The sequence below is a fragment of the Populus euphratica genome, unplaced genomic scaffold, assembly GCF_000495115.2.
Source record: "Populus euphratica unplaced genomic scaffold, PopEup_1.0 scaffold415.1, whole genome shotgun sequence".
Taxonomy (NCBI): domain Eukaryota; kingdom Viridiplantae; phylum Streptophyta; class Magnoliopsida; order Malpighiales; family Salicaceae; genus Populus; species Populus euphratica.
In genome coordinates, this window is record NW_011500302.1 from 83,800 (window position 1) to 98,762 (window position 14,963).

Below are 14,963 nucleotides of genomic sequence, written 5' to 3' on the forward strand. Positions count from 1 at the left end.
ATCAATGAATCTTCTAACCTTAATATTTGTTGTTATCATTAGTTAATCCTTACGTTAATCTTCCATCTCAAAGTTCTCATCAACTTCTTCTTCTTCATTATTTAATCCTTACTGCTGCTGCTACTATTGTTGTTGTTGTATTATTGTTATCTATAATTTATACAATTAATCTCCTTGTAGTTTGACCCTGGTCTTGTCAGATTATTTATTACTTCGACACTCCTGCACTTGAGAGAAGACATAAATTTTTTGGTCATGTCACTTATTGCTTTTTAAATATATTGATAGTTTTGACAAAATTTAAGAAACTTGATTAATTACATGTTTTGATAAAATTAGAATTGTATGGGTGTTAGGGTTTATAGAAGATGTAATGGTAAAATATATTCTTATTATTAAATATTGTTGTAGATTAATTGTGTATTTTTTATATGAAGGGAAGAATGATTATGGTGTGGATAGGAAGAAACATCTTGGTTGTGTGGATATGAACATGTTTATATAGCAATAAGAATGATTTTCTACGTTAAAAGGCTAACTTGTTAGTTGTGTGGATATTGAATAGGATGGAATCATGAAGAAATTGAAATAAAAGAAATTTGGAAAATAAAAAGTTAGCCTTTTATTTCAATCAACATGTTCCCTAATGTTCATTTAGCAATGTTCCTTCCTATTACTATTACTATGAAGGCAACATCTAAATGCACCCCATATCAAAATTAGATATGATCCAATGGTGGAAGAGAGAGAAATTAGTCGGTGACCAAAATTGCTCCGTAGGTGTATTTCCTTTTGTGTTCTAGGAAATTTACAATGATTATTTCTGTCAAATATATTATGTTTTATCTCATTATCAATACGTATTAGTCCCCTTCATTCCCTAAATTCATCTCTTTTCTAGTTTCCTTATTAACTATGTATTTCTACAATCACATGTATGTACATTGCACCCTTGTGACCTCCTTGCCTAATCTTATATATAGTTTGTCAAATTATTTATTTATTTATTTAATATCTGGATGATAGTAACTTAGTGTTTTACCTTTAACCCATAACATTCCACAATAAGTATTACATTCATGTTCATGTTTTAACCATTTACTCCTATATGTCTACAAAGATAACCACGCTTACGATCCTTAATTCATTGATAATTTTAGGGTAGATTCTCATGAAGTTATGTATCAAGCTAGTATTTCTTTGCATGTTAAGATAAAACGTTGTCAATTGTGGTAAAGGCATAATATACAGGGTCCCACTACAAACTTGACATAATTATTGATTAAGGCATTAATCACAAAACAATCCCACTTTTATCCATAAGCTATGTCATAATTTTAAATCAATTGCATTTACATCAACACTTGATTATGCCTAAACAATCATATACTCACTCTAATATTAATTCATATATGGTTTCATCTCATCCATTCATATTTCATTAAGATAGCAAACATTATTATTACATTATAATTTTATTAATATTTCAAATTTATTTTGTTCATGAATCCTTTACTATCATTTAATGTATTATCAAACAATGGTTTCATATTTATTATTTGCTACCAATCCCACAATCACGAGGTAATAACTCATTTTTTTAATTACCGATTTCTTGACAATCCAGTATCACTTTCCTTAATTACCACACTTGTGGTAACCAAGAGTGTGTGTGTGTGTTTATATTCCATGTCTAGTTTATTCTATCTCAAAATATACAATTCATTATACTTTTCATGCTTATAAAGTCTACTAAATCACAACCATGCTTTGATACCAACTATAACAACCTTGATTTTCTATGTCTTTTTTCATGATACTTTGAAAATTTTCAAGTGAAAATAAAACATATTTAAGCTAACCATAAGTATTTTTTTGGCAAAATTAATTAGTTAATAAAGATTATCATAAATTCCAACTAATAAGATGAAATTATTGTTGTGATAATGATGTAAGAATATTAATTGTTAAGTTTTGTTGCATATATTTAATTGCATGAGGAGAAAGTGAAAGAAAATGAATGGTTTGTTGTTTTATTGTATTAATAATGCTAAATAAGGATAATAACATATGTAGTGTGTGTAAAAAAAAATAGGAGAAATTCTAAAGGAATGAGTTTCTATATTTTGGCTGAATCTTGCTACATTGTAGAGGTAGAGAAATTGTTTGAATTTTTTTTTAGAATTGGTTTAAATTTGTGATTTAATGATGTCAAATGATCTTAAATATTGTTTATGCATAAAAACAAGTTGGAAGTTGAAAAGAATTTCGAAGGGATGAAAATCCTCATTGTCTAAAATTTTAGCCATAAAAGAGAGGCCATTGTAATTGTTGTTTGTAAGCCTTAAAAAAAAAATAATTTAAAGTTGATTTCTTCATAAAAGTTGTATTTCTATGTTTTAGCCTTTCATAGAGGCAAATCATGCCCAAAACTAAGTTTTACAACTTTAGTTATGATTAAAACACTAGATGGTGTTTTGAGTTGGTTAAGCTAAATTGATCAGAATTAGATAATTTTTAATATTTGCTTAGAATTGTTGTTAAGAAATGGTTTTAATAACAAAATTATAAGAATGCAAATGAACATGAAAATGGATAAGAGTATTAGATTTTAAGAAAATTCCTTGTGATTAGTTGAAGAATACTAGTTGAATGATAATTAAATGAAGTTGTGATGTTGGTTATATTGTTGATAAAAACTAAATCCTTAGTGGTATAGGGGAAGCTATAAGGATTGGACAATTGCATAGAGTGACAACATTGGACAATTGCATAGAGTGATAGCATGTATACATATTCTAGATAAGTGTATCGTATCTTGTTTTTTTAATTTGTGTAAACTTATTGATAAATTTTAGAATTTATTGTTTTATTACTTCGATAATATTGGAATGAATGTGAGTACCTTACGTGCTTTGATATGTATTGACTAGTTATGATATAATTGAAATGGATATGAGTACCTTATATAGATTGATATGTATCAAAATTGTGATGATATTATTGGAATGAATAAGAGTACCTTGCGTACAAAGATATACCTCTATTAGTTAGGATAATGTTTGAATGAATATAAGTACCTTGCATACATTGTTACGTATCAAATTAATTATCTTATTATTAGGATGGGTACAATTACCTTACATTGATAGGTATCGAATTAGCCATGATAATTTTAGAATAAACATAATTATCTTACATACCTTAGTATAGATTAGGCATACACAATGACTTGGAGATTGAAGGAGAAATAATAGATAATTAGTCACCATAGTGTTGGTGGCTAAGGATACATTACAATGATACTTAGCACCATAATGAGGGTGGCTAACATGACCAGAAGAGTAATGTCTTCTCTCAAATACAGGAGTATCGAAGTAATAAATAACTCGGAAAGACATGAGTCAAACCACAAAGAGGTTAACTATATAAATTATAAATAACAACAATAACAACAACAACAAGAAGAAGTTAAGAGAACTTCGAGATTATAAGATTAATATGAGGATTAAACAATAATAAAAATAAATATCAAGGTTAGAGGATTCACTAATGGTATTTCAAACAAGTATAGTATAAATTTTTTTTATTACTTAACTGAAAACCACATATAAAGGAGGTTCCAATCAGATTATAAATTGCTAACATGATTACATTATATCTTATTTGAATAATGCTAATACTTGTAAATATTATCAGGTATTCATGATTATAACTTATGTTAACAACAAATCAAGTTTTTTTCATAGCACAAGTGTAGGTTATACCATACGATTGCATTATGAAAGTGCCAAATATTTATTGTGTCAAGTGTTAAATAACATAAATCTAGATTAATCATTTAACAAGTAAAGTATTAAGAATTAGTAAGATAAAAAGATAAGAAATATTAATAACAAGTTGTTGAGGATTTAAGCATTGAAATCCATATTGAGTTTATATTATACTTATCTTAACACCATTAGAGAAACCTTTTCACCTTGACATAATAAACTTAGCTAAATGTAATGAAAAAAAAAACATAAATAAACAAGAGGAGAATATAATTGCATAAGTATAGTAAAGGAAATGGAAGGCATAAACAAGAGATTAAGAAAAATATAACATGAAATAAAACTTAACTATTATAAAAATAAAAAGAAAAAAAATAAAGAGTATGATCTTGATCTAAAAACCAAGATGCCTAAATGCATGGTAAACGCCTTCTTTTATAGGCTAAAATTTGAAACTATTGATTTGTAGACTAATTGTTGAATAGGTGACCAACTATTGACTTTCTGATAATCCTTATCTTCTTGACTGAACAAAATATCATTGGTAACATTAGAATTTAAACAGATTGTTCACATGAAAGTTTTAGAAAATTATCTCAGTTTTTCAAAAAAAAAAGAAGGTCATTTGGACTTCTAGAACTCGAGATATGAGCTGAACACCGAATAATGTTTGGGTTGCAGAACAAATTCAAATTTCTTTATTGTTGTTATAATTTGAATTTAAAAACAGTCCTTTTGAATCCTAGACTCCTCATGAAAGTTTTAGACCTATTTATTAGCTTTCTATCCATATAAAGCATACCTAAATCCAAGTTCTACAGCTCCAGTTATGATCCAATGACTGAATAATGTTTCAATTTGGACTAAACCAATATCTTTTTTCTAAGCTTAGCCTTCTCTTTGTTTTTTTAATTTTAGTAATAAAACTTATCAATCAATCCCTTGATTTATATGATAGGCATGCATTTAAAATGAACATTTACCATAAATTAAAGGTATCTTATATTATTAGATATGTTATTATAAAACATGCTCTAGTTAAGAAGTTATTGATACTTCAAGTGCAAAATGATGATATAAAACCTTAACAAAAATATACTTTTAAGTACTAATTAGTAGCCGAGGGCATAAATTGATATTTGACATTATGATGAGGGTGACCAAGGTTATGTGAATGATACTTAGTGGCTGTAGTGTCGATAACTAAGATAGTGTGCAAATGATACTTGGCAACATGGTTACAACGCATATAATGTTAATAAGAAAAATAAAAGGGGATCACTATGAATGGAAGACTCAGATGATATTATTAGCGATCACGTTTTGGATAGGTATCAATGAGGTTTCATTGGTACCGACATTTTAGATGACATTGATTAGCTATCTAGGTTTGGATAACTAATGGTATTAATGGAGTTTCATCGGTGTCGGCATGTCTTTAATTGATTAGTCGATCTCGAAAAATTGGGAGACTAATGATGTTAGTAAAGATTACTAACATTGACATGGTTACTCCTGATTAATTGAAAAATATAAGTTGATTAATTATTCCAGGTTGAGAATAGTTAATGATATCAATGGATTATATTGATATCGGTAACCATTTTTGGTGTGATTAGCTACTCCAGGTAAGGAGGCTAATGATGTCAAGAGTTCTTGACATCTCTAACTTTAATGGTAAAACATATATGAATAAGATTTGATTAACCATTCTAGGTAAGGAATAGTTAATAATACTAACTATTTGTATTCATATCAGCACGTGACTGTAATTGATTAATCTAACCTAATATTAGGATACTAATGACACTAATGAAAATCATTAGTATCAGCAATTACCTTCCAGAAAATGAGAGGGAAAATATTGATTAGTTATTCCAAAAGAATGAGATAAGCTAATGATACCAAAAGAAAAATATTTTGATATCAAGTGAGAAATGATTTATAAGGAGATAGTGTTCAAAAATCGTTGAGTTGTGTTGAGATTTGCAAGATGAAATTATTCTCGACAAATGGGATAGGATATTAAATGAATATTAGTAATAGATGGAAAATGGATGTTGTAAAAGATGTTTATGCTTGATTTATGTATCAAAAGAAATTCCATGAAGATTATTATTTGTCATTGATATTGTTTGTTACTACTTTTTTATATTTATGTGTACACATTAATTTTTCTTTTCAAGTCCATCAGGGTCGCGTCAAAAGTCATATTTAGTTACCTTTTGACCATGTAATTATTTGTAAATTAAGAGATTTATCTTCTAAAAATTAAAATGTAATATTAATTCGTAAATTTAAATGTATGACTTTAATCTTATATTTATAACTCTAAGTACCTATTTAACCATGCATGTTTATAGTTGAAACCGAATCTTTCACTTGAATTACATTATATGATGTCATTAAATAAGATGTATTGTGTTGATAATAGTGAGTTAGGTTGAGATCCAGGATAATTGAATCGGGATGTAAAATAAAATTAGAAATGTACTATGATTTTGTTGATAACTTGAAACCTCTCACTATATAGAAATTTTTGTAGAAATTTTGGTGGAACCTGTATTTAAAAAATTACCTGAAAATTTTCAATGTATTGTGAAAAAAAGAAAAAATCAAGGTTGTTACAGATTATTTTAGATGTTTATTAGTAAGTATTGATAGTTTTATTATTATCTTTTTTTTTTTATCTAAAATCAACTTGTGGATGGTAAGATTCTTAAACAGGTTACGTCTCTTGAAAGTTGAAAGATATCGAATACATGATTTTATTATTTTCCTATATAAAAAGATAATTCAAAAATTTTGTTTTTGTTTTTATTTACAAGAATGTTTTAAGTATATGGGAAACAAGCATTGAAAATCAACCTATAGATAGTATGATCCTTAAATGAGTCAAGTCCATTGAATGTTTAAAGATATTGAAAATGGTTGATACACTATTTTATTATCAAAATATATGTCATAACCCTATAGATAGTATGATCCTTAAATGACTCAAGTCCATTGAATGTTTAAAGATATTGAAAATGGTTGATACACTATTTTATTATCAAAATATATGTCATAACCCTATAGATAGTATGATCCTTAAATGACTCAAGTCCATTGAATGTTTAAAGATATTGAAAATGGTTGATACACTATTTTATTATCAAAATATATGTCATAACCCAATTTTATGTTCCCAAAATTATCATATTTATATATATATATATATATATATACTCGTTTGGTAAGAACAAGCTGAAGAGGGATCCAAATACATAAACAAGAAATGAAATAACCAAACTAGATCTTTGACAATATTAAAAACTCAATTGCATTTGAAGGACCTAAATGTGGGAGCCAATGCAAATTCAAGGTTAACTCAAGTGAATCTTAGATGAATTTGTATAATAATAAAGTTTGAGAGCATAATTAGATTCCAATAGGTTAATTTGATTTAGTTATGGGACTAATTAAAGAATTAATTAAGTTTAAAAATTAATGTAAGCCAAAATTAAAAGAATTAACTAAGTGCAATGATTTAATTAGATTTTTAATATGTGAAACTAATTTTATTGAGGACTTTATTAATGAAAAATTTAGTTTGAAAGCCTAATTTGGGCTTAATTGAAAAAATTAAAATTTTAGAAGACTAAATTTAATTTTTACAAGTTTAATAAGATGAAATCAAGGATTCAATTGAAAGAAACTAAATTATTAAAGGCTGGTTGAGGGTCAAATTAAAGAATTTTAAAACCAATGACCAAAGTGCAAAAAATATTTGAGTTTTTGGACTGATATTGATGACATCAAGGGTCAATTTGAAAGAAATTAAAAGTTTGATAATTGATAGGAGCTGAAATTACATAATCTGGAAACCTAGGATCAAAGTAAAGAAACACTTAAATTAAAGGATTTAAATCAAAGTTTTAGAGTGCACTTCAAAAAGTAAGAAATTTCAGGGTCAAATTAAAATGTGTATGCTCAATTTGAAAAAACAAGGACTAAATTGAAATTTTTTTAAAAATATTTTTTAAAAGCCTTAATTTTTTAGGATTTAAAAAAGCGACGCTTTACTCAAATTTTAATGAAGAAATAGACGAAAGTTGATCAAGATGTCACTTTCAAGGGAATAAATGTGGCATCTTTAACCTTCCTAGAGGCGCTAGCCACCATAATTTGAGTGAAAATCATCTCTACAAGTAGCAATTATCCTCATCATAAGTTTGTACCTCATTTAGCTCAATAAACTTAATAGCATCCTTGTCCCTAATCAGCTTAGGCTGAATGAGAGCTTACCTTCTAATAAATGAATATAGAGTTATAAGCCTTTAAATCAAGAGTGGTTTGATAATCATAATAGATCTACACTTGGAACATTGTTGAAGAATGAATATTAATTACATTGAAAAACCCGATTACTAAAATGTTAAGTCAAATTATATAATTTATGACTTTTTTAATATTTATGAGATCATAACGGATTGTTAAATTTTGTACTTTATCATCAAATAGAAATCAATTAATTATTAAATTGATAATAATTTTTTTTTTCATGATTTAAACCTTATTGAATACGATTTACAGAACTTACAAGTTGTATTTTTCTTTCCCGGTTTGGTAACTGTACGCTAAAGAGGTGCTGCGTGTGATAAGAACATGTCATAATGCAACCAGTCAAGACAACTCATCTCACAAGCAACATGAGCAGATCTGGATTTTCAATTAACTGTTTCCACTCATTGCAAAATCTTGCAACAGTCACCCCATCCAACACTCTACGATCTGCACCTATATTTACAAGAGGCATGCCAGAGAGGCAGATTAATCCACAATAACAATGGAAAGCTATAAGCGCCATAGTTTTTACAATAGTAAGTGCAATGTACAATTTTAGCCATTTTTGTCACAAGAGTTCTTTAATTGTTTGAAATTGCATGCTGATTTAGTAATAAGATTTTCCTATACAATGGACCGTGGTTCACTTTTTCTCAAGAATGATGTGCCTCCTTACAGTAGTTTATTTCCAAAATAATGAGCATATAAATATAATGGTGTACATCCCAAGGTCATTTGGAAGATGGTGTTAGCTCTTAGGATTACTCTGAAACATATAAAAAAGAATGAGCATGAAGTAACTGAAACACTGTTACCGTCAGAACTGATGCAGGATATGCATTTCCATCATCTGCAAAACAAAGCACTTTCTGAATTCGGCCAATTGCAATAATGGCCACTTCAGGCAAGCTGAGGATGGGAGCACCAAACTTCCCAACAGTTGCTCCAATGTTGCTCAGTGTTATTGTTCCACCAGTTATGTCCTCTGGGTTGAGCTTATTAGCCAAGGCCAATTGTTGCAACCGTGAGAGCTCCTTCGTTATCTAAATACATGTGGACATTGTCAATAAAACCATTAAAAAGGAAAAAAAATTATAACAAAATTTAAGGAGAAGTGATCTGAAAGTAAACACATTTGAGAGCAAAACATGACATATATATATCACCGCTAAGCCAAGCACTATTTCATTCTTTTTTAGATTAACGTGGGTGTCCGGGCCAGGTTGCATGTATCACGACTATTTCATTCTTGCCTATACTGATGGGTGATCCTAACCATGAGAATGCATATAAAGCAAGTTTCAACTTAAAAAAAAAAAAAAACACTGGTTTCAATTTTAATATCTATTAGACCATTTTAACTCTCATTATCAAATCAATCAGGTTATATATTCTCCAGTAACTATTAAGTGTGTAAAGAAATATGTTTGAAGTCAAACTCAATAACACAAGAAGGAAGCTGCCAGCTAAAAAGCAGAGTGGAATAGAAGATAGTTTCTTATGTAAATAAAACAGACAGGAATCAGTTAAACAACCTCCAAGATGGAAAGAGACTGGACATTCTTTATGTTGGGTGCAACTAAACCAGATGGAGTAGCCATGGCAATTCCAATATTGTGGAAACCTATGACATTCAACTGTTATTGTGACCACAATCAAAACTAGAAAAGAGGGTTAAGGGCATCAGTAAGAATACTCAACACAGTCCAAGCAACATACTGAATAATAGACCTGAAAAGAGCAATAATTATTTTACATCAGAACTAACAATTCTTCCATCAAGAAGAAATATAAACATGTGCCCATACATCCTTGTAGAACCAAATATAGAGCCTCTGGTGGATACACATATCTTCTGTTGAAGTACAATAATTTATATTGGTTTTATAAGAGCAGTCAATACGGTGACTTATTGTCAATCTATAATACAAAAATGTTTCTCTCATTATATAAACTTTTGTTGGCACTGGATCTAATTCAAGCTTTGTTAGATTCTCAAAGACTTGCATAGGACATTAAAATTACCATTTTAAATTACGTTGAGCAGAAATGCTTTCATAAGCAAGAATCATAGTGCCCATGCACTGACATGCCTACTGTGAAATCGTAGTTTTCTACTACTCGTTGAGCATGTGCCCATCAGAAAATAGAGGCAGTAAGCAACATTATAGCAGCAAAGAAGAATAAATCAACAAACCTTCCAGGACAACCTCCATTGAGTCCTTATTAAAGCAGCTATTAATCCACGGATATTTGCTGATGGCCACTGAAAGTGACTTCATCAAAGATGGAAGGAATGTATGCTTCACACCTGGTTCAGTGTTATTGTTTCGGAAATTTTCTTTAAGCTCCACCAATGCATCACAATTTATCTCTTCTGCATAATGAAAATGTGGAACTTTTGCAGCCATGGACATTTCACCATCGCACGTTGGAATCCCCTGGAAGAAAAAAAGGCAAGGACCTTGCATTAACTCTAAATTTAAAGTTGTTTGCCTAATAAACATATTCTTTAAGAATTCCTAGTACATGGAATTGAACAAATAACTGTCCAGTATCAATACACCAACAAAAATGAGTTTTAGGGAGGGGTGGGGTGGGGGGGGGGGGGGGTTTTTGTTTGTCTTTAATGAAAGGGTTTAGACTTTATAGTAAAAGATTTGGTTTTCAGAGTAAAAGATGCATACAAAAAGATTAGGGGTTCTGCAGTAAAAAGGTTTAGATTGTACAGGATAATTTTGGAATTTAAAATTAAAAGTTATCATATCTCACAGTACAAGATTTACAATACGAGTGTTCTTCCATCCCATGTAAAACTTATTTGAGACTGTTGAGTTCACAAGATATTGAGTTCACAAGATATGTCTGATTTTCTATATACAGTTACAATGTTAAAAAACTTCATCAGTAGGGATCCAACCATCATCGAACACAACTAACTACATGTACATGGTTATGGTTGCCTGCTTATGCCTTGGATAACAATTAATTGACGTTATGATTGCCATGACAGGGAAAGTTGACTCATCTGCAGTGTAAGAAATTGCCACGATGTCCTCATCCTACAATTCTTCAGAAAAATTTGGTAGTATTGTGAAGAGTAAAAAATGCCAAGGAAACCAGTTTTTTATATTCCTGCCCCCTCCTCCTGAAAAATAATGATAGAAAAAAGATGTTTCAGTTCACATTTGTATCTAATATTTTACCTTAGGGGCACTTCTTATCACCATGTTGTGATCCTAATTCAGCTGGCACGTATGAGTGGTCCTCTTCACCTTTCAAAAATTGGTCTCTGGAATCAGCATTCTCAATGCCACTTGAATCTTTAATGATTCCTTTCAGAATAGCATGTCTCAGTATGTCTTCTTTTAATACTCTCCCATCTTTACCAGCTCCATGGATATCATTTAGATTTATATCATATTGCTTTCCAAGGAGTCGCACAGCTGGTGTTGACAGGACTCCGCCAGTTTTACATTTGTTCACCTCAGAATGATGAGAAACAAAATTTTCAGAAACATCTTGTTTCTGCGTTGGAACTTGAGCTCCTTGAACAACCATTTTTAAGAAGAGACTCTCCAACCTGCAATGTAGTTACCCTTATTCGCACATATCATATATTACCAGAAATTCAAAATATCAATACACATGCATGAAAAACTAATCTCATGAATAACTTCACGTTACAAACGCCCCCTAATTGTGCAGAGCACAGTCTCCCTATCTTTTGGGCCCCCTTGAGAAATGGAGCCAGCTCTGCCATTGTGGCCCATTTTAGGTTCACACAGGCAGGTACTAGGGTTACCTAGCATGGCTAACAAAATAACCATTTGCTTCATAAGTCAAAGAAAAAAATATTTGTTTGACATGGTTTCAAAATGAATTCCAACTGATTCCCCAAATTAATGTCTCCCACTTCGTAATTTCATCTTTTGTATCCCACACCATTTCCCACACAGGGAAAACCACGTCGCTAAGTGCATACATATGAAATTCATAAAATTGAATTATTATTAATCTACACAAAAAATTCAAAATGTCAACTTGATTTCTTCACTCTGCACTTCACACAGTGGTTGAAATTCTTCAACTTGATCCCCCTACAACAACAACAATCACAGTACCATCGTTTAAAAAAACATTTTTAAACCCTGCTAAATCAACGCCAACATTATGATTTGAAAACAGTATCAAGACAAACATTTCTCAAAACTTTGTCAGAGATCATTCCATTCATTTACTTACCTCTTTCACAAACCACTTGAGAAGTTCACATTCAGCAATACCTTCACGAGCCAAAGGCACATCAACAATTCCAGCACTCGTTCCCACATCAACCGAAGTTTGACTCGAAAACAAACACAAACCCACTTTCCTACACTCAATCTTGATCTACAAAAAACCCAACAGCCATCTAACAAACTATTCCAAAACAAAGCAATTAACTAACAAGTTACATTATATAAAAGAATCACCCACGTTGATAGAGTTATTCGGATAACCAATGAAAGGAAGTTTGTGGGACGTTAATGGAGACGGAGTTGGAGATCGAGCAGTAGTATACGGGTAGAGAAATCGTGGGGTGGAGCTCCATGCCCGTCTATGACAAATCCTTTGACAATCATAGTTGAAGAAGGTATTGTTTGAAAATACGGTGTAAATTCTATTTTTATAAAATTAAAAAAAATTATTAAAATTTAATATATTTTATATGTTTTGGATCATTTTGATATATTGATGTAAAAAATAATTTAAAAAAATAAAAAAATTATTGATATGTATTTCGACACGAAAAATTATTTTAAAAATAACTACAATCACACTATCAAACAGGCTCGAAGACGTTGCTAATCACTCTAAGAAATGGGAGAAACTTTTGTTGTTTGTTCAAGGAACTTGGTTTCGAAGTTTAATTTTTTTTTTTTTAACCAAAACAAATGTTTGGGCTAATATAACTTTAGCAAATTTGAAATAATATAATGAACATGTAGAATATAAGATCGAGATATTTTAAAATAAAAGGTAAAAAAACCTATAAAACAAAAAAAAATAAAAGAAAATATATAGAAAAAATGAGTTAATCTAGATCAACTTTACTAATTTTCTACTCACGACATGATATCAGTTATTTTAATTTTTAAAAATAATCTAGAAAAAAAATTAAAATTAAATAAAAAAATTGACTCATAACCTGTTAACTTGACTAACTTGCGATCCAAGATAACTTTATAGAAGAAGAAGAAAAAAAGGCATGTAAACACAAGAAAGCTCAAGATTAAATAGCTAAATGTTAAAGGATAAAACTGAAAAAAAATAAAAAAAAATATTGAAAAGAAATCTGAAATAATCCAGGTTAACTTGTTTAACCTACAACTCGAGATAACCTCATAAAATAAGAAAATGACATAAAACAAAAAACATCCATTAAAATAATGAGGATCAAAATTAAATATTTAGTAAATGAAATTAAATATTGAGGGAACAAATTGAAAAAAATAAAAAATGATTAAAAAAGAGAAATTAAATAAATAAGGACAAAAATTAAATAAAGAAATTAAGTAAAATCAAATGTTAATGGATAAAATTAAAAAAAAAAACAAACTAAGAAGAGGATAAAAGAAGAGTGATTAAAAAAATAAGGATTCAAATTCGATAAAAAAATAAATGAAATAAAATGTTGGGGAGAAAATTGAAAAAAGTAAACAATTTTTTTTTTAAAAGGATAAAATAATAGCAACCAAAAGAAAGAGTACTATATTTAATATAAAAAATAAATAAAACCAAATGAGAATAGATGTAATTGAAAAAAAATTGAAAGAAGAATCTAAAATAAATAAAAACCAATCAAAAGAAAAGGAATTACAATTGAAAAAAAAAAAAACTAAATGGGAGAACAACTCTGAAATTTGATTGACTCACCACGGATTTCAATGAAATGAGAGAGAAAAAAGAGGAAGGAGTTAAAAAAACTTCACCGTTGTAGAACCGTCATGACTTAGACTACATATGTCGCCTCATCATCTTCACCGCTAGTGAACATTTCAAATGGCACGATAATTGGATCTTTTTAGTTGTCAAAAGATCTCGTATATTCACCCAAAACATGCGATGTCTAGCTATTTTTTTTATTATTATTTTTACTTGTTAAAAGACTAATTGCTACCAATTCAAATAGATTATAATAGAACATTTGAAAATCTCAAAATTCCTCTTAACCTCTTTTTTATTTTTTATTTTTACTTGAAGAGTAATGAAATAATTGTTTTTGTTTTAAAAGTAGGAAATGACACAAAAAAAACTCTTTCATCTTTTATTTTTTAAAACTTTTTAATGGTATTTTGTATCATTTAATTGTGTAAAAAAAGTTAAACTATTATATCCTTTATCAATTTCATAATATCAAATGAATCTATAGGAAAAGACCATCTCATCACCATATATAGACCATTTATGTTGTAACGCAGGACAAAGATATCATTGCTTAAATATAAAAACTGATAGGATTTAGTTTTTTTTTTTAATTTTAATTAGACAAGACAATTGTAATTTTATATTATTATATTTATAAGGTTTTCAATAAGTAATCCCTCATCTTGGATTAAGATTTGTGTCTTTAAGCCCCTTTATTTATTCTAACTTTCTGACACGACTAAAAGATTGATGTCTTCTCCCAAGTGAAGGAGTGTCGAAGTAATAAATAACCCGGCAAGACCGGAGTCGAACCACAGGGAGGTTAATTGTACAAATTATAAACAACAATTATAAACAATAAGAATAACAATAATAACAACAATAATAACAATAACAACAACAACTATAATAATAATAATAATAATAATAATAATAATAATAATAATAAAGAAA

At 29.2% G+C, this 14,963-nt stretch overlaps 1 pseudogene; it reads right to left on the reverse strand.

The window, feature by feature from the left end:
• Positions 1–8,313: 8,313 nt before the first annotated feature.
• LOC105113375 (lipoamide acyltransferase component of branched-chain alpha-keto acid dehydrogenase complex, mitochondrial-like) lies at positions 8,314–13,216 on the reverse strand (annotated as a pseudogene).
• Positions 13,217–14,963: the final 1,747 nt, after the last annotated feature.